This window comes from Thermobia domestica, chromosome 11 (assembly GCF_964235325.1).
Source record: "Thermobia domestica chromosome 11, izTheDome1.hap1.1, whole genome shotgun sequence".
NCBI lineage: Eukaryota > Metazoa > Arthropoda > Insecta > Zygentoma > Lepismatidae > Thermobia > Thermobia domestica.
This window is the reverse complement of record NC_137464.1, coordinates 178,768,228-178,790,585: the sequence shown is the minus strand read 5'-3', so window position 1 is coordinate 178,790,585 and position 22,358 is coordinate 178,768,228. Positions and strand designations below refer to the sequence as shown.

Genomic DNA, 22,358 nt, shown 5'->3' with positions numbered 1-22,358 from the left:
TAGATGAGACGAAAACTCAAATGAAAATTCACTTCAAAAAGGAAAACGAAATATGTTGTGTAAATCAAGGGTCTTTTGTTTTGTTTTATATTAATTTCTTTATTGTATATTTATTTATTTATTTATTTTATATGACAATTTTTTAGTTAGTCAGACAAAAAAGTCATTCGTTTTCTAGCGATTGTTGTCGATGATTCATGACTGTAAAATTTATAATCAGTATTGATCGGGCACTCAATTAAGTTACACCTCCTTATAAACAAGTTACCTGTTTTCATATTATGTTCATGGTACAAACAATGTTGTGGGAACAGTCATATAATGCCTCTTTGATATTTTCTAGCATTGCTGCTGTTTCTTAAATGTATTTATTAAAAATATTTTATTATTTGTCGATTGCGCAACATGTAGGCTACATTTCCTGATAATTTTGTGTTCGTATAACACCAATTTGTTATAATTTCATTTGTATTTCTTGACGTCACATAGGTCCACGGATTCTTCATGTATTCTCGTTTAAAATAAATAATTACATTGCAAGTCTTCAAAATTCAGAAAGATTGCTGGATGCTTATCCCAACACTATTCACGAACTGACAAATCGCAACTCTTAAAAATGTAATAAATTTAGAAAACATGAACCATGGCAACAATTGCATAGTGCCAGTTGGAATCTTAAAACATGCGGTGAAAATTAGGAGTGTTGCCAATTTGAAAGATCGAAAAATGGATGTTTGGTGCACATTAGAAGCAGTCCTAAATTTACACTGGTTAATTATAGAACAAAAATAAGCATACCATTGGCTTTTTGGGAAAATTTGCTATTAAAATGAGATGTCACATTATATGGTTTTCATTTTTCAAAATTCACTTTAATTCAAAATGGCGGATTTCAAGATGGCTGCCGTCAAGAATACCCTTACCGTATCACTTCCCTCTGGGCATAATATATATTACATAAACTTTTATACACTTATTATCATTAATACCGGGTTAGAAGCGGAGGTAAGGGACTTTCGCACGTAGTAAGTGAAGAATTAAATACCTGTAACTTTTCCCCAAATAGATGTATCTCAAAACTAGCTTCACCATTGTCTTCCTGATTAAATTCTAGCCTGGAATTATGTATCATATCACCCTATTTCCGTTTTAAAAACTTGACCTTAATTCAAAATGGCGGATTTCAAGATGGCTGCCGTCAAGGTCATACCTACCGTACAACTTCCCCTAGGCCTTACATATATCTACATGGTTGTTCTTTCATTAACGCTACATTTGTACAAAGGTTAGTAAGGGACTTCTACAGTAATCTCTAATAACCACATCACAACTCTTAAAAATTATAAAAAATAGAAAACATGCACCATGGCAAAAATTTCTGTCATCACAAATAATACATATATGTCCTCTATCAGCTAGAAAAATTTCATTGAAATCGGAGCCGGACAATTGGGTGATGTCCCTTGTTAGATTTGTTGCAAGTCTCAGGTCTTTATCATTCTTAGATCAAAAGATATACGCAATCAAACTTTGGGTTGCGCAACTTTACGGAAACACAGTATTTAAAATACTATTATTGAACCATTCTATTGTCCAGTGCCCCTATTGATTTATCATTCCATCCTCCTCAACGTACAAATTTCCAAAAACTCAAATATATTTTGTTTTCGTAATGCCCACATTTTTGCTTCGTGTATGTTGATATTAATATGGGTATTTTTGTAACTCTTCATTTAGTACTCATAGAGTATGCATCTCATCATTATAGCCACAATCATCTTAAACATCTTTCACCATTTTCCCCGTTGTTTTATACTTACCGTTCATATTTCGTATCTTTTTTTAATTATACAACCTAGGTGCTGAACTGTTCGCCAATGTTTAAAAATAGTTCAATTGGATTCAGGACCCTCAAATTAATATAAAAAGCGCAATTAGAAATGTATCCAAACATAGGCACGTTTTACTCGTGGCATAACCTTTAGTTCTTTGGTATGAAGATAGACCTAGAGGAGTTTGGCAAGTATATGACGTATTAAGCTGTGCAGACCCTTGGTTACCGAGTTATTGGCCTCAACATTGGTAATGTACTCGGTGAAATTTTAAAAAAAATCATTAAAAAGTGATTGATTGCAACTCATCCTATTTTCACACAGATTGGCATGGTGGTAGAGCTTTACGAGGTTATAAAACATGTAAGATATTGTGTACACACTTTTGGGTATTGTTCAACAAAGTTGGAGTTTAGACATATTAGAGTTGGAGTTTAGTTGGACTTATTCAAACTTCAACTTTGATTGCCATTAAATCTGGAAACAAAAGCTTGCACAGCATAATATACTTACATATGCTTCTACTACCATCTCAGATATAGCCAAGTGGAAACCTTTCATTCTCGAGTTATTGACTATCAAATTTGAGATTTGGACATAATCAAATTTTCGAAGAAAGAAAAAAAAATCACTAAACGCTATTGATAGAACTCATTCGATATTGACCAGATTTGCACTTACAAATTTGGCATGATAGTAGACATTTACTTGAATTGAGTTCAAATCCCAAATTTGCTGATTAATAACTCGAGGACCAGAGGCTCCAGAAAGAGAAAGATGTTGGAATGAGGAAAATAGGAGAAGGTCTGTCAATGGAGACAATGATTTACCAACTTGTTTCCTGCAGTTGTTCTAGATTTGATATTTTTATCTACTTTCAAGCTTTCAAGGATTTTCTGATTCATGCGTGGTCAATGTTTTTATTTCTTTGAACATATAGTATATTTTAACAAAAGAAACACTAACCAAAGCTTAAAACCCTTCGGATATCTAACATATCCTTCTTCAGACACTATCGACAATAAATGAAAATACAGATATTTTCAAACGAGGTGCAGACCATGATCCTACGACAAATAGGGATGACCTGTAGCTACTTTACTAAACACCTTGACTAAAAATGTGTAATAGGGGAAAAATTCAGATTTTTTTGAAATATCACTATTTACCCTACTATTATGATTTGTACCTTGTTTTGTTTGTAATGGTGGTGGGTTTTAAACGGTACCACTCACATGTCCCTGAGGGGAGGAATTCCCGAAAAAAGAAAAAGATCTGAAAAATCCCCTTTCTACCACTTTGGGCGGGATATTCCCGCTTCTGATACACAATAGGGAAATTTGAGTGGTACAGTTGGAAACATTTATTTATTACTAACATAACTAGGTATGGACCATGATCCTATTATTAATAGCGATGTGTTAGGATTTTTTTTAAAGAGCTCTAAAATTTGTCTTTTTCTTTCTTCCTTCATCCATGTTTGTGACGTCACTGCCCCCAGGCATCGCAAGCGTGACTGCAAAATGCCCATGAAACACATTGTTTGATGCTTTCCCGCTTGAATGAAAGAAAAAAAACGGTGTGAAGAGCTTTACTAGATATTTATAAAGCAAATTCCTAAGGTCGACGCCCCAAAGGGTTAATATATTTGTCCTTCTTTTTCTTATGAGTGATTTTGAACTTCTCATATCTATTTTTCTTCAGAATGCAGTAATTAAGTCTCTATTTCTTCTTATAATGAGGAACAAAGGTGGAAAGTACTTTCTTCATTAAAGTTGAAATATTCAAAAAAAAAAAAAAAAATCAAAATTTGACAGGCATAAAAGCGGTGGGAAAAACTTTTTTAAAAGCCGTTTTTTGAGCCCTTGCGTATGTAACATCCAACTTGGAATATATTTTATAAGAATGGAATAATATAGTTTCAATTTGATTAAATGTTCAATGTAAAAAATAACGAGCCACTGTGATCCTATCTCATTTCGACACAAAAACTGTACACTTTAAAAAGCAGAATTCACACTTCTCCGAAGACAGTTGTACGGTAGGAGCTATTTGTGAATTCTCTACACAGTTCCTTTACGTCCAGTGAGTCAAGCCTGTCTGGGTATGCATTAAGAACTGCAAAATGGCTCAGTCTTGCCTGGGTCATTGTGGACCCCAGATAAGTTTTGAGACGCCGCGCCGCAACATTGAGAAACTTCTCCCCGTAGTTGCAGATGTCGCCGGGATGACAAGAAGGAGACGAAGGACTGTCAACACTTCAGGAAACAATTCTCTTGTTTCCTTACAGAGTTTCTTGAAGTTCTCAAGCAGACCACTCAGATCTTTTGAAGTGGGAATAGTGGTGAGTAACTGTTGCATCTGTAGTTGTAGTCGGTCCGGATTGACATGGTATTCTTTTAAAATGTCACTAATGTCGTGAGTATAGTTACCTTCCAGAATTACATCCTCTATTGCACAATATTTCCTCAGTTCAGACTGATGGGATAGACTAAATTTTGCTAATGATATTGTTTAAACATTCATAATAAGTTGCGCGTAATTTCTCTTCTGCTGTGTTGAATTGGTAATTTTTCGCGGATGTCTGCGAGTGTTCTAATCTTTTCGTGGTCTGTTTCCTGCGCGGTAACTGAGGAGATCCTTGTTTGTTCTATCGAAGAAACTTCCTATACAATCAGGGGCGACAAAAGACATAATTAATATATCTACAGCGCCCTTGGTGCAATATTACATTCTTGTTTGTTCTATCCAAAGCGCCCCTATACAATCAGGACGACAAAAAGAATAATTAATATGTCTACAGCGTTTTTGGTGCAACATTACATCCTTGTTTGTTCTATCGAAGATGCCCCTATACAATCAGGGGCGACAAAAGGAATCATTAATATATCTACAGCGCCCCTGGTGCAATATTACATTTTTGTTTGTTCTATTGAAGGCGCCCCTATACAATGAGGGCAGGGCCGGATTTCCCAATAGGCCCGGGCCTATGGGCGCAAGCTCCCAGGGGGCGCACGGCCGAGAGAAAAAAATTTAAAAATATGTAGAAATAAAAATAAATAGCCATAACTTAACATATTTTTTGAATTAATTTTAAAAAATTAGGCTAATAAAGCATTCTAATTTTGAAGTTCATTGGAACAAATAATTGTTGGTAAAGTTAAACTATTTTTCAACATTATGCAACAACTTCGTTACAACATTGATCTCAAAGACGGGAGAACTGGATAAAATTGCATCGTGGAGTGGTGTTTAACCAATTAACATATAGGCTTGATATAATTTTTTAATAAAAGTTTTTAGGAAAGTAACTTTAACCAGACTAGGGGGCGGAAAAAATATTGGGCCTAGGGGCGCCAAAATGCTAAATCCAGCCCTGAATGAGGGGCGACAAAAGGAATAATTAATATATCTACAGCGCTCTTGGTGCAATATTACATCCTTGTTTGTTCCATCGAAGGCGCACCTATACAATCAGGGACGATAAAAAGAATAATTAATATATCTACAGCGTCCTTGGTGCAATATTACATCCTTGTTTGTTCTATCGAAGATGCCCCTATACAATCAGGGGCGACAAAAGGAATCATTAATATATCTACAGCGCCCCTGGTGCAATATTACATTTTTGTTTGTTCTATCGAAGGCGCCCTTATACAATCAGGGGCGTCAAAAGGAATAATTAATATATCTACAGCCCCCTTGATGCAATATTACATCCTTGCTTGTTCTATCGAAGACGCCCTTATACAATCAGGGGTGGCAAAATGAATAATAAATATATCTATAGCGCCCTTGTTGCAATATTACATAATTGTTTGTTCTATCGAAGGCACCCGTATACAATCAGGGGCGACAAAATGAATAATTAATATATCTACAGTGCCCTTTGTGCAATATTACATCCTTGTTTTTTTCTATCGAAGGCGTCCTTATACAATCAGGGGCGACGAAAGGAATAATTAATATATCTACAGCCCCCTTGGTGCAATATTAATCCTTGCTTGTTCTATCGAAGGCGCCCCTATACAATCAGGGGCGACGAAAGGAATAATTAATATATCTACAGCGCCCTGGTGCAATACCACATCTTTATTTGTTCTATCGAAGCGCCCCTATACAATCAGGGGCGACGAAAGGAATAATTAATATATCTACAGCGCCCCTGGTGCAATATTACATCTTCGTTTGTTCTATCGAAGGCACCCCTATACAATCAGGGTTGACAAAAGAAATCATTAATATATCTACAGCGCCCCTGGTACAATATTATATCCCTTTTTGTTCTATCGAAGGCGCCCTATACAATCAAGGGCGAGATAAGGAGTAATTAATGTATCTACAGCGCCCCTTGGTGCAATATTATTTCTTGTTTATTCTATCGAAGGGACCCCTATACAATCAGGGGTGACGAAAAGAATAATTAATATATTTACAATGCTCTATCATTGTAACATTATTTCCTTTTTTATTGTATCGAAGCATTATGTCGCCCGTAACAATGAGGGGCGATTAAGAAAATGTTTATATACCTGCTTGATTGTCATATAGGTAATTTTTATTTCTTTATTTTATTGTATCAAATGTGTCCTAGACAATCAACACAAAGGGAACAGAAAAAGTGTCAATTAGTTATAATAATACAAAGCACTGCACTCTATATTTTGTTGAAGATTTGACTTGCATACAAAACATTGCTTTGCACATAAGCTTTTCATTCTTCAATCAGCTTAAAAGAAGGCAAAGTAATCATTAGGCGTCTTCGGCGCCCCCAATAACTTCTACCAGAACTTTGGGGGGCAATGCCCCCTTGACCCCCTCGTCTTGTTACGCCACTGTTCAGAAGTCAAGTTGTTATTAATAAGAAAGGGTCCAATTATTGTATATTTAGCACTGCCGTCCAGATATTCAACTTTTCAGGATGTAGAGTGTGTTTGAAAGGGCCAATGAGATTGCTGTCAAATCAAAACCTGATATTACGTCTGTTAATGTAACCGCTTAGGTGGAACGTGCCTTCATCAGAGAATATAATGCTGGTAAGAAACGTAGGATCATCATTGGTTTGTTTCATCATATCTTTACATCTACACGGCGATCAGAGACATCTTCATTCAGTTGGTGTATCACATGAATTTTGTATGGGTAGAACTTCATTTTCTTTAACCTTCTTCTCGCAGACATGGACTAATGTCAATATTACCTAGCAATGTAAAAGAAATGGCCGGAACTAGTCAACAGAATGAGTGTTGCATACCACGCTGAAAAATACCGGATCGCGTAAACCTGCCAGAGATTGAAATAGCTTGGCTAGGAGGTTGTAATGTATCCACCGTATAGCACAGACCGACATCGTCACACTATCACTTGTTTCGGTCGTTGCAGAACTAGCTGAATGGTGTTAAGTTAGTCGAAGTCTTTGAAAACCACATGTCAATAATTTCTATAACAACGTGATTACAATATTATCGAGAAAATAGCAGAAGGGCATCGAAAAACTAGTAATAACAAAGGTACACTCAATTTTGATCTCCAATACTCTCTGGACAACCTGATCTAAATACAAGAATTAACATTATATGATCTGATGACAAATGGAACATATAGACGTTATAAATTATGTTTACATGATGCTATAAGGGATATTTTCTAACCAGAAAGTTTTTTCTCCCAGCTCAGGCCCTACTACTAACAACTTGGTTTTCTTTCTGGATAATACAACGCAATGAGAATGCGTTTACGCTCTTTCTTTTTCGAGCTGCATTTTTACAAGACAACAAACCAATATTCACTTCCTGTAGACAACTCTACCGCTAATGGCTTCGATATGAAGTACAAGATTCAACCAGTGTTGCCAGACCGATCAGTTGGAAAAGCAGAAGACTCGAAGATAAAAAACAGGAGAAAGCAGTAGACACATAAAGCGGCCGCATTTGAGTTCAAATCCAGGGAGAGAAAAATTTTGCCATTATTAAGGGGACAGTGGTCAAAACAAGCAGTCCAGAATTCATTATTACTTCCATTTTAAAATAAAACAATACATGCAAAACATAAATTTGAATTGTAATTACTTCAAAATGTTTCATAAAGAAAATGTTTTCCAATGATAAGGTAATCTTTTGGAGATAAAAAGACCCTCATGCCTCCTTTAGATATATTAATAATGTTTGATACACACGTGTGTGAAGTAAGACGTAGTGTAAGAATAAAGTGGGGTGGGAAAATGTCTTATCATACACCTAACTATAGTATAGCTATATGATACAGTCACCCGTAAACGTACCATAAGACTATGTTTCGCTGACGATCGTGGTGACATGATCTAAGCTACTTTTCCAACCAGGGGCAAAAGTGGTTCTGTAAAGGTAGGGTGACGCACCATCTTTTGTGCCTACCTTTTTGCCTATTATATTTTTTTTTCTTAGGAAATGGAGGGACGGTATAGATATTTCTTGGAATTGGAGTAATGATGTCCAAGCACTTCCAACCCAAGTACCAATCTAAACAGTACGTACTCGTAAATCTTACAGTAAGAAATAAAGAACGCCTACCATCATGCATATAGAAGATGACGTACAGTAATATCCTTGTATTCATATCATATACAACAAAGCTCAATAACTATATGGTCTACAGAGCTTTGTGGATACATACAGAGAAATTTCCTCTTTTTATGTAAGGAAAAAATGAAAATTCAATATTAATAATAATATATTTCTTTAAATTCTCGAAATAAGGAAAAAGCAGGAGATTGTTCACTTTTAATTTTCTTTCGCAGTAGATCAGAAGAACGTAGAAAAAGCAGGAGATCTCCTGCAAAATCAGTAGCTCTGGCAACACTGGATTCAACTTGTGCGAGGAGGAAAAGAAAAAAAAGAAGTAATGTTAATAAACAATCAATTATTGTAACTATGATTGATAGGGTTACAAGTAAGAATATTTTCAAGTGTATTTTTTCACAAATGTGTTAGAATTACTTTAGTTTCTTCCTGCAAATTCTCTCTCAATTACTATCATTTCTAAATCTAGGATGACTCTATATTTTTAACAAAGGATTACAAAAATACATTTATAGTACATACTGTGTATATTTTCAGACCTATACTAAAAATCAGATCAAGTACAGACCTCACTTCTCTTTCTTTACTGGGTGAGTAGTCATTTCAGGTTTTGGTAATGGGGGGGGGGTTAACAAGATTGTCCATTGGCATAAGAGTTTCATTTTTTATTAGAATATTAGTACACAACTTATTAAAAAGCAAGTATTTCTCAAATTAAGGGAATGCAATTGCCCCCTGCCTTCCCAAATAATGACTCAGCAGTGAATCTGCAAACGTTCACGGCTAAAGCAGTAGGTAAGGAAGTGGATCAAGTTAGCATTTAATGGAATCTGGTAGTTCTGTTCAGTGAAGAAAACTCTACATCATATGTCGCAAAAGCAAGACGACTCAATATTTTTGGGCACGAAATTGCAGCAAAAAACCTAGTCTTGAATTCAGAAATATACGGTCGCTTGTATATCGTGTATGTATTCACGACACTTTTTCTTTTTAACAATAATAAAACCAGTGGGAAGGACAAGAAGGGCAATGTCCGCCTGGGTATCAGAATCACATGTTTTTCAAGAAATTGTATATTAAGATACTAATACAAAACATAAAACTCGTATATCGATGCACAGTCTTCTCCCTGCCCCTGGCAAAAACAGAAATGATGCTACTGGAAAGAAATACTGAAAAATTTAAATATAAATCAAGAGGTTTAAGTAAAAAATGAAAACAATATATTTTTGACGTTTCTCATCATATTTAATTTTGAAACCATAGCACATGAAACAAAAAAGAAATGATATGCATGAGTGTAATCTTCGTGTATATTAAATTTTTATAACACCGATTTCTTTCATGAAGGGGAAGATCAATATTCCATCCGTTGATAATCCTCCATGAAAGAAAAAGATTGCTAATCCTTGGATGCATCATGTTGTTGTATCTTCTCTCGCTTTGGATTCAATTTATGGATTAACTCCAAAACACCTAAAATCAGAAACAAATATATTTTTAAGCTGGAGAAAAATAAAGAAAACCTATTTTTGTTATTTCAAGTTGTAAATTGAGTTGTATAAATTTCGGCGCAATATCATGCTTAATGGTGTTTCTCTTATCATAAGTATCATTACAACTTCCTTTTCTCATCGATTCTTTTAGACAAACTCTTCCCAGTTCCATAAAAATACTATGAGTTATTCAGATAAATTTGCATTGACTATTTTATAAATTTACTTGAGCTTTGTTTTTTAACACTAGCCATTTGCATTTGGCACTATTTCACTCGTATAAGAACTGTGGATTAAGATAATAATTAACACATAAATATAGTCTCCAAAACAGACTTGGATTTGCGGAAAGCAATTAATAATTTCGCAATGTAAAAGGTAATAAGAAATAGTGTATTATCATTATTACTAGAGATTTCACCTAATAGTGGTATCAAATTCAAGAAGTGTGTTTTTCAGTTACAAAATTGATCCATCTACGTCTAGAATACATTGGTAAGACAGCGTTCATAATCATACCGATACCAAATGGGCGAGAGAGCCGAAAAGCAGAACCATGCATTTCACGAACGTCCAACGTGGTAAACTTGTTGGATGCCAAAGATGTGTAACTGGTTCAGGAGAATTAACCTATTATTAAAAGCAGACTCAGTTACGTCGGTTGTTGCAGTGTAGTAGAACTGTGATGGAACGTTCCCGACCACAAAAACAGGGAGGACCACAAAAGGCTGACCTTATATTTTGGCCTCCGTAAATCGCCGATCGTTTAAGTGGATTGTTCTTAGAAATTGCAATCATCCATCTCCACACTCACAATGTATCAGGATCTACTCACCATAAGTGTTCGGCACAAGATATGGAAACTTAGTTCTTATGGTCAAGTAGCTAATGCAATAGAAAGAGAAACGTTAACTTGGATTAATCTTGGTATACGTCAGTCATATAGTAGTTGCCGAAATTTTCAATAGGAACTCCCATCTTCATTAAAACACCACGTAACATGATATCCATTGTTGAAATACAGAAATATCAATTTAAAAACGTTCCTTCTAGTAACAGAAATATGTAGAAGTAACTTGTTATTATCAGTAATAAAAGGTGCACTCTTTAAATCCCTTTCTTTTTTCCTTTTAATAAAACAAACACATTCAAGGAACCATTATTATTAAACTTTTCCAATCTTCCTCTTCTGAATAACGTGATGAATTCAATGTATTTTCTATTGCTGATTGCCTTGCCATAAGTCTCCAAAAACTAATACTTCATTCTTCTATCTTTCTCATACTAATCCTGTTGTATATATATATATATATATATATATATATATATATATATATATATATATATATATATATATATATATATATATATATATATATATATATATATATATATACTTTTAACAGTTGTTTTACCAAAGCACTAACTAGGTTTTCAATAGAACAATTTATCCATGTGCTACCTGCGATTCTGTAAAGTAATGGATTTTTAAACTAAGTTATTTGCTGGTTAAAATAAAATAAAATAAATAAATAAAAATAAACTAACTATACTCTCTTTAGCCTGTAGGTTAATTTTCAGTACGTTGTTTCAGATTTAGTTTTGGTAAGTTTTTGCAAGTCTTCCAAAATTATAAATGTGTGGGGAAATAAAATTGTGTGAAAATAAACCTGTACTGTAGCATTCAGTTTGTGCTGCAAATGACAGTTTATTATTGTGTCTCATCTTTTGTTCTAGTTCCTTTGTCAAGATTCATTTTAGGATTGCTCATGCTTACAGAAAATTATTCATAAACATTCGTCATAATTAATGAATTCGTTCTGTGTAGAACTCTAATATCATTGACCTGTGTTTTCGTGACAAGCCTGAAAGTGTCTAATCATCAACTATATTGTTTCTGGAATACTCTTTGACCTCAGTGGCTATATTACTTTCTGAGTTGAGTTGATTTTGAGTTTAACGTCCCTTTTCAGCAGCGAGGCTATATGAGACGTGGAGTCACTGATTAACGTGAAATCCGAGCCACATGAGCTCCCGCCGGGAATCGAACACGGGTCTCCCATACATTCCTTTCTGTCATCCTATGAAGAATTCATTGTTAATACATGTACACTTTGAATAACTGTCATCCAGAACATCAACAATGAAGTCTATGTGTTGAATGGTACAATACACGTTTGTTTTCACTTAACGTTATTTCTAGACACATTCATAACTAGCAGAATACCCGTTCTTCGCACGAGGAGAATATGTTTTATTTTGGATATAAAGGGCTGAATTAGGATTTAAACGGCATCGGTGTGCCTGTTTATCTCAACGAACCAAAAAAAAAAAAAAAAAAACTGAATTTGACACTAATATCGGTAATTTTCAATCATTTTTTAAAATATATCCCCTCCCTCCCCACCACGTAGCGGGTCTGAATTTGGATTTAAATGGAATCGGAAATATCACTGTTTATCTTAACGACCCAAAACTATGGATTTGACATTAAGATCGGTCATTATCGATCATTTTAATGTTTCCCCTTCCTCCTCCCCCTAAGTTGGACCGTCAAAGTGAAATGATAGAAAATACCCCTGGTCCGAACCTCATTTCTGTGGCGAAATTGATCGAGACCGGTCGGGTGGTTCAAGACTTATTAAGTGACAAAGGTAGTTATTTCATTTTTATCTACTTTTCTATCTGCCCTCACTTTCCCCTAAGTTGCACCGTCAAAGTGAAATGACAAAAAATACCTCAGGCCCAAATCTCATCTATGTGACAAAATCGATCGAGATCGGTCTCGTGGTTCAAGAGTTAAGTTATATATATATATATATAGCAGAGGTCTGAACCTGATCCATGTTAAAAATTTGATTGAGATCAGTCGGGTGTTTCAAGAGGAAGTCACAAACATAGTGACTTTCATTCTTATATATAGATTTCGATGCAATAACTTACCAAGATAAACTACAAGAACTTATAAAATTTTACCTACATGTTAAAGTTGTAAGGTAGTTAGCTTGTAACTTTTATTTCTTTTATTTTTATTTATTTAATTATTTACTTTCTTGTTCATTTACCAGCAAACGACTTAGTTTTTTTAAATCCTTTATTTCATAAAAGTATAGGCAGAAGTATGGAGAAATTATTGCATAGGAATTCTGCAGAAGGAAAGCGTGCTAATTATTCTGGTAAGTGGAAGGTCTTTGTTTGATATTAAAATTTATTATACGTATATATACATTTATTATGTAGCCAAAATCCACTGGTGAAATCCTCACACCTAAACAAAAGAAGTCCATATGAACATATGGCGAAAAATGCGTTGTTTCAAAGTTAGGAGATGCCGAAATCGAGAAAATTGTAACTTTGAGGCTGCCTAGCTCGAAAACTATGAGAGATATCAAAGGCGGTTAAAGAAATATTAGAGCAACTAGTATGCTGTCTATGTAAATAACTAAGTTTCAGAGTTGGGATGTATCGGCGCAACGGATTTTAGAGAGGAGTCTGTGGTATAGGTTCCGCTCTTCCACTCCTTGAGGCTAGGCAGCCTCAAAGCTACAATTTTCTCGATTTCAGCATCTCGTAACTTTGAAAAAAACTCGTTTCTCCCCATATGTTCATTTGGACTTTTTTATTGTTTAGGCGTGAGGATTTCACCAGTGGATTTTGGCTACATAATAAATGAACGCCCTATATTTCGTAACTTTCTGCAATATTTATTCCTTCTAATCATAAAATTTCAAGTGGAATCTACTCACGTTATGTCATTCTTCTTATAAAATTGAATTATCTCATTGAATCAGGGTCAGTTATTCAAATGCACTAAGCAGCACTATAGAATCAAGATAGATGATAGTTGAAGTAATAGATTTTGATGCTAGTCTCATCTTATATCCCAGCACATATCAGCTCTATCTTCAGCACAAAGTTATGTATAATAGCTAAACCGTTTGAATAAGTGCAGTGTTCGAAGTGGAAAAAAGCAGAGGAGGTATGTTTTAATACGATTTTGACTCGACATACCGGCTACCTAAATGTTGAAATACAATGAAGGCATGTTGAATAAAATATTGCATTTCTATTTACATAGTGACTCGAAATCATGGGATAACTTTCCATAGTTAGGGGTGAGATATGGAGAGGCTTTGCCCACCCCCTGCAACGTTTTGCGAATAATAATTTTGCGAATAATAAAAAAATATTCCTATATGTTGTATTATACATAGAGAATTATACACGAAAATGTTCTAAAACGGATTTTTTTATATTAACAATTTTTAAACAATTTCCCGCGAGTAAACTCCCGAACTTCCCACTCGACTGACGTATTCCAGACCCCCGGAAGATTATTATCCAATTATTAAAAAGACGCAAAAATACATTTAAATGAAAGTGTATAAGCTTCATCAATTTAATATTCATGACACATCAAACAATAACCTAACATTTAAGCAAAATAGATTTTTTTTGATTCAATAAACTATATTTTTATTTCTTTCTCGTAAATACGGAACTAAGTTATGTATTTCTTTACCATAGACAAAAGAAAAATAAAATCTTTGAGTTTTACGTTCCATGGTTATGCCGGTTAGGCTAAAGGAGACGGTGATGATGAGTAATGAATGAAATGGTGGAATGAACAAAGTGAGAGGAAACGGGAGAACACCGAGGAAACCCACGCACACGGTGTTTGTTTACCACAAAGTTCACTTGGCGGGGGTTGGGATCGAACACAGGACCCAAGCACCAGAGGTGAACGCTCTACCACTGAGCTACCACGGCCGCCATAGACAAAAGTAGTCCCGGCGAACTCATAACAATATTTTCCGATTTCAGTTTAAACGAGACGCCTCATACACTGCCTTTTGTTTGGATTCGGCCCATGAGTGACTTCTTTCTGTCATGTGATCCCCCAACATTACAAACGCGAGTTCAGGCGTAGGAGCAAGGTTTGAACGTCTTAGTCGACACCTCATTTTAAAAACAGAAGATAGGGAAAAGGTATGAAAATGTTGATGTTGCCAATTTAGAAATTATTTTTACGTAAGAAATAAAATCTTTAACGTGGAAAGAAATTTGTCAATTACTGTGTACAAAAATTGATTTATTAAAGGTATATTATAGCACCCACATTCCAGTGACGGTATGTCTTGATCATTGCAAAACCAGAGATTGTATGGCATATCACCGCATCCACTTCGACCGCTGAATAAGTGCATAAATAAGTAAATCATTAAAATATAGCATGTAGTGTGTGATGTTTTGTGGGCAAAATTAAAGAAAATATGTAAAAAGATGTCACTACAGCTCTCAATTAGGAACGATTTCAACTTACAGCGTACAGACCGTAATGATGACAAGTGGATCATAATGTAGCAATTAGTAAAGCGAAGTTTTATGTTGACATAGAGTAATTAAATGGTAACAGCTGTCAAGGAGACAGGCCATGCCACTGTTTCGTAATAAGGAAATAAAAAAAAAAAAAAAGTTATCAAAGATGCAGTTCAGTTCATTATGAGATGTAAATATTCACTTTTATAGATGAATTGCCAAGTTTTCCATATTATAGCTATGAGAATTTTCAGTATTTCACGATTTTAAAAAATATTCCTTATAAATCCAAAGATACGGATATTTTAAAAAAAAGCCTCTTATTTTATAAAAAAAATATTTGTCAAAGTTCAAGAGTTATATTCAGAATAAACACTACCAGGCAATCACTGGAACTTACACTAAGCTTAAGAATAAGGATTGAGGAGTAATACATATTGTGGCAGAGCCTGTATATTTTATTATTTTATGTGTTATTTTCAGTCGATCGTATTTTAATAAAGATTTAGATTTTGATTATTAGAATCATAGAAAACAGTAAAGTATCAGGAAATAATAATACACGAAAACAAATTACATAAACGATGGACATTGCTCTCTAGTGTAGAAACAATTATGTAATGTTGGTATGTAGTACGCCTTGACTAGCAAATTATTTTAATTACAGGAAATTGGAATCAGAATTTAATTAATGTATGATTGGAAAGAATTGGTAGAATTTGATGTAAGTAAATTTGTAAGATGCTTGTGAACACAAGACACTCTTCTCGGGTATGTTAGAATTGCCAGGAATCGTGAGTCTGGGCATTCCAAGGATTGCCAGTCGTCGGCCACAATAAGGAAACCGTTTCATTTCCTAGATGAGAAAGAGCACACGCCTCTGAAGAAGCGGCAAATTCCAGGTTGCAGGAAGTCCAATAAAAACCAGAGGACGAGAGGTCACAGAGGGAGAGACAGAGAGACGGAGAGTGAAGGAGAGACGGAACAACGACGACGAACCGGAGAACGAAACTAAAGTTAGAACTAGTTGAATTTCTAAAAACAGATTTCTGATTATGATAGGACAACGGTACTGTTCTTTAATTTGAGCGAGTCAATGTTTCGCTAAACGAACTTAGAAAGTTTATTGTGTAGTACCGAGGAAATATTATTATGCCGACCGTTCGAATTACTACGGCGTAACCAAATTACATCGCAGACCGTTCTCAGATCTTAACTCCGTTCCATCCTTTGGAGTGACCTGCCAGCGAGTTACTATCCAGCCTGTGGCTTGGCAATTGGGAGGAGCCTATTGGACCAGCATTTCCAGGAGAGGCAGAACCGGACATCCAGAGGTATGTGCTACTTTCTTAAACATTTGTCGAAGGCTCAATGTTTGGATATGCAGTGTTAGAACTGGCATTTCTAACCCGAATTTATACACAACACCTGACACACTCTTACACAAGCTTAAGTAAATACAGTATTAAGTCTATTCTCGGAATTTGGAGTTGTTATTTAGACACATAAATCCCCACATTAACATGAGCAGAAATATTACCTCTCTCTTAGTTATACATCGAATTCCCACTCATTTCAGATGGTGAGTGGAAGGTAACTTCTCTGCGTTCACTTGTAACATCCCCAAACTAGAAACGAACCAGGGAGGTTGTCAATATATTAATAAATTATGCCATGCAAAATTTACGAGGCAATTATTCGGAACATTGAAAATAACCATGAAAAATTTTACATAAGATAAGAAAGTTAGGATTTCTACTTTTTGAGGTAAGTTTTAGACTTTCAGTGAAACAGCTACTGCTTCCTTACTATTTATCGTAGGATCAAGGTTCATCCTTTTTTTTTTTTCTCAAAATACAGCATCTTTTTCAACGTACCACTCGCTTGTCTGTAATATAAACCAGAAACGGGAAAATCAGGAAAGACAAGGAGTTTTTTTAAATTTTTTTTAAATGTTTGCGCCCCTATGGCCCGGGCTTGAGTTCAGGTAGGAATCGGAAAATATTTTAAAAATACGCAGTTCTGTATACAATACGTGTGTAAAATTTCAATCTTGTATCTTGAAAACTAAGGGTGGGAAAAAATTTTGAAAGTCTGAACGTAACCCATATATATATATATATATATATATATATATATATATATATATATATATATATATATATATATATATATATATATATATATTACAGGGTGTTTCAGAAGAACACCGACAATGTTTGGGAGGTGATTCCTGACATCAAGGTAAGACAAAAAGTATAGACCAACCTGGGTGCACAAATGCTTCCTTTCGGAGTTACAGGCTACCGAAAACATGAAAAAATGAACTTTAAAGGTTCATAGCTCCAAAACTACGGGACCTACCATAGTCGTATCAAGACTTCACTTAGGAACTATTATGTGCCCTATCCAAATACCCATGTTTCAAAATCATGCGGTACTCACATAACAATTTTTATAGAGGAAGTCCGGCTACGAGCATAAAATTCGAGTACTCACCAACTGACTCTATAAAAATTGCTGCGGAAGTACCGTAGGCGTAGGTTGAAGACGATTGAACATAAATGAACTGAACAAAAGCTTAAATAGGAAATGCCATGGGGCACATGAAATGGTGGTGTTGGGGTGCCCACCCGGGCCGCCCTTCATGGCGCTCAGGACCCCACCTTAAAATTTTAAATAGAAACATGAGGCGAGTGATACCTCGTTCGATAGATCTTTACAAACTAAAAAGCGTTATGACGAAAGATTGTTCATATTGGTCACCATATTCAAAGTGGCCGCCAAAACATGTTGCCTGTATCAGATAAAACATCAAGTACCACTAATATTAAAATGTTTGAGCATAAATGAACCAAACAGAAACTAAAATGGGAAATGTCAAGAGGAACATCGAATGGTGAAACCAGGCCCACCCTTCATGGGAGAGTGTAACTTCAAGATGTTAAATGGAAACATGGGTCGATTGATACCTCGTTCGATAGATCTTTAGAAACTAAAGAGTTCTGTGCCAACATATTTTTCGTATAAGTCACCATTTTCAAAATGACCACCAAGACATGGTACCTGTATCAGATAAAACGTCCAGTGCCCATAGGATGAAAACAGTTAAAGATAAATGAACAGAACAAAATTTCGAATAAGAAATCACATAGGGTACTTATCATTCTACGCCTCGAGAATGCTGCAACAGAGGTAAAGATAATTAGAGTAAAAGTGCCATAATGTAAAGGGAGAAATCTAGTTCCTAGAAAATTATCGCTCTAACCTTCCTCCTTGAGTGAGTGAAGCAGAAAGAAATGGTGAATTGCAGATTAGAATCTCAGTTTTGCTTTATTGCTTCACATACCAATTTTTGTGAGTGTATCCCTAGGGAAGGAATGGCCCTAAAAACCTGATGAAAAAAAAAAAACGAACTTTATCCTTCCCCCTCTGCCCTGGTAGCCTCCACATACATAAAATGCATATTTGGCAGAAACCTTCTTCTTTCAGAAATACTTTGATACCAAAATTATCTTTCTATCTTAATAAAGAGGTATAAAGTGTGACTATTGAGGTTTAAAGCCTTGACGTAGCACCTACATCAACGGGCGTTTAAAAGTTAAAATCTTTGCTTCGCATTTCAGTTGCTCCTTTTTTCCCATCAAATTACACTTTGCAACACAAATAGGTGTTACTCTTCAAACCGAATTTCACCTTATTTTTATTCATTACAGCACCAGTCACTTGTACATACAAATGTTTCAGACGAGCCATACCTATAACAAGTAAAACAGGGGTTCTCATTCCTGCTTCGCCCACTTACGGAGGGAGGTCAGAAGGATAATTTTCTAAGAATTAAATTTCTTCCTTTGCATTATGTCACTTTTACTTTAATCGTCCTTTCCTCTGTTGCATCATTCTGGAGCCGTGGAGTGATAAATACCTTCTGTAATTTCCTACAGGAGTTTTATTCTCTTCATTTAGTGGTACTGGATATTTTATCTGATACAGGCATGTCTTGGTGGTCATTTCGAAAACGGTGACTCATATGTTATTCATATGAACGGTACCACTCACATGTTCGTATCATACAATTGAACCGAAAAATTCCGGGAGAAAAGGAATTTTTCTGAAAAAAATCACCTCTTCGGAATAGTTACGCCTCTCGGACCAGGGTTGACTAGGGACCTCTCAAAGGTGCACACAATACGTATGCAAAATTTCAACCTGGTATCTTTAAAACTAAGGGGGTGAAAATTTTGTCAAATTTGCCTTAAGAAAAAAGTCACGCCCCTCCGCGCCCACTTGGCAGCGCTAAGTTGACCATCCGGTTCCAAAATGCATCTGGGGTGTTCTTTGATCCATGCTTGACTTAACCAATAAAAAAATCCGGTTTAAATACCTGTTATAGTACCTAAATGAGCGGTAAAAGACATCACTACACTATGGTAACAAAAGTTACCATAAATCCTTAAAAGACTAAATTGCAATGGTAACTATAAAAATAAAAAAATTGTTATACAAAGCGAACGAAAATAGTATGACATGGCCAGCAACTCAATATGTCCGATAAATTTTGAATGTTCAGCAAACCAGTGTATTAAATTAGAACCTCCTCATAAAACAAAAACGTATGTTTACTTACCCACTTTTTTCTTTTTCTTTTTCTTTTTCCTAATCAAATGTTAAAGGAAGGCACGAAAGCGAAATTATACTCCGATCTCCACTATTCTTATTTACTTGTTAAAACATATAACAAACTCTCCACATTAAACTCCAAGTTAAGTGCCGAAGTGTAGGACCTGAAATATGAAAAATACGTAAAATTTACAGGAAAGAAATGGATATTTATTGCGTGAAATTCCAAATAAACTAGTTTAATGTAATATTTTCAAATGTGGAAAGCTGCGTGTTGTTGGTACTATTTTGAGTGAGGGCATGCTGAGTCAGACATTAGGGCTTAATAAGGAAATTGGTATCCTGTATTCAATGATAGCAGTTCGATGTGGCATTTCGATTTCGAGTTTTATAAGAATGTATGATGTGAAAAGTTATATTCAAATATTCAATAATGGTGCGAAAAAAAGTGAGCACACGAATGTTATTTATCAGAGTACTTATTCAAGACCTCTGCCACAAACCAGGGATGATATTTAGAATCTCAGCAATTCGTTTCATGGTTCCAGAATTGAGTACCTTGTTTTTGTCTAAATTGTGATAAAGGTAGAAAACAATTAGCCTTGCGGGGCTTTTAAGCCCCCTACGATTGCTCGGCTATATTTTGTGAATTAAGTAATACTGGAGATCTTATATATGTAAGACTGGGAGAGAAACTAAAAGCTACCCCAAACCAGTTTCCTAAATGCAGTGTCTGAATTGTACAAACCGTAAACCTAAGTCATCCCAGTGAATGATATAAAGAAACTAATGTAATTTAACGTAGTGTTTTCAGCAACATCCTCGTTTTCGCACATACCTATTATCTGTGACGGGCTTGCTCCCTACGGACGCACCACTCGCTATCGTTCGGACTCTTCTGTTCTGGCTCGACTAGATAGTATTCGTGTTTTTGTGGTAATCTAAAACAGGTTGGTTGTGTTTTTATGGCATATTTCCGGACGCAGTATTTACACGCAAAACGGTGAAGGTCTCTTAAAGTGCACCGAGGAATTGTTGAGAAACAATTCCTATGGTTGTGACAGTGAATTTCGTGGTAAATGACAACATTTTAACAGTTTTAAGCCTCGAATTACTCTACGGTACAAAGGCCCAATTTTCTTTCTTGCACAAAAATTGACGATAAACACTACTACTTGAACTAGAATATTTTCCGAATATACTTTTTCTTATGTGGTATTGCGTAACATGTGACTTGAACATCACTTCATTATTTGTACACGGAACAGGGGATCAAACTTCGGATGCGGAAACCAAGGTGTTTCACTGGTTAAAACTTTACACAAAAGATGATAATGAAATAGTTAAAGAAACTTCAATCCACAATTATAAGCAATACACCTTATAAGTATATGAGAACCCCCTGATCTGCGTTTCTTCTGTGTTCTATTACCACTTCTACATGAAATACCATAAATTTTCTACGTAGTGCAATAGTAAGAAGTATCCATGTGCACAAGACATGCGATATGCGTTAAATCTCCACCCACACACACACACACAGTCATAGATAAAGTACAAGGGCATTACACATGCAGATATAAAGTACAGGTACGTTCTTTTTTATTTTCGTATCAGTCGATATGTAAATAAAAGTCTCTTTGTTACCCCCTTTGTAAGTTCGTACATACTCAATGAATAATCCCTAAAAGTATGAGCGTCCTGCTCCTTCGGGAACTGATGCAGCTTCATGTATACTATATGCATAATAACAAATGTACTTACCTATAATCTTCACGTACGTGTAGTTCTTCTTCTTATAAAAACAGACTTATCGTATGCTTTCTTCACTTCACTTCACTGCTGTTGCGTCAAATATGACGCAGATATGTTGCCACCGTCTTGAATAAGACCTATCGGCAATTTACAGAAGTAACAACAAAAAAGTAAGGTAGGTCAAATAGGGTAGAGAATAAACTCTGAAATTTAAGAGATCACGATGGCAAAAGAGAGCACTATGAACTACAAGGAAACATGCGATTTTTAGAGAGATAAAAGAGAAAAATTTGAGAAGAGACATCGGCGCCGTGAATAGAATAGAATCCAAGTCAAAAGGCCCCGAACCATAAGTTGCATACAAGAGAGAGTAGAACTAGGAACGATAGAGGGAGTAGAGAGGACATGAAAAAACCAAATGATTACCTGTACCAAGGTTCGCTCCATAGTCACAGCGGTGTGAGGGACGTTGACGGAGGCGATAGAGGCGAACGGGAGTAGGTGCGACATGAAGACGGAGTTGGAGTAAGATACGAATTTGAAAGGTGGAGAGGGAGGTGGAAAGAAACCAAGGAGGGGAGGGGAGAGGGGAAGGGTGATGCCAGTACCAATTAGCTGTATGTCTTTGGGAGTTATAATGTTTCCAACGCTGTAGATGATGAGAGGGAATGGGAGCGGTAAGAGGAGGGGGTGAGTTTGAGAGAAATCGGGTGACTAAACAAACTGCCAACACGTGCAGCGCGGTCTGCTGATTCATTGTCCACGACACCCATGTGACT

General features: G+C 35.6%; 1 long non-coding RNA gene across 2 annotated transcripts; it reads right to left on the bottom strand.

Moving 5' to 3' along the window:
- Window positions 1-9,629: 9,629 nt before the first annotated feature.
- On the bottom strand, window positions 9,630-22,080 carry LOC145663713 (uncharacterized). 2 transcript variants are annotated; one of them, XR_014127243.1, is made up of 3 exons: window positions 22,006-22,080; window positions 19,832-19,988; window positions 9,630-9,865 (listed from the first exon to the last, which is right to left on the bottom strand). It is a non-coding gene; the product is annotated as an uncharacterized LOC145663713 (long non-coding RNA). The 2 variants fall into 2 exon arrangements; XR_014127242.1 differs by lacking the exon at window positions 22,006-22,080 and adding an exon at window positions 21,589-21,910.
- Between the last annotated feature and the right edge of the window lie 278 nt (window positions 22,081-22,358).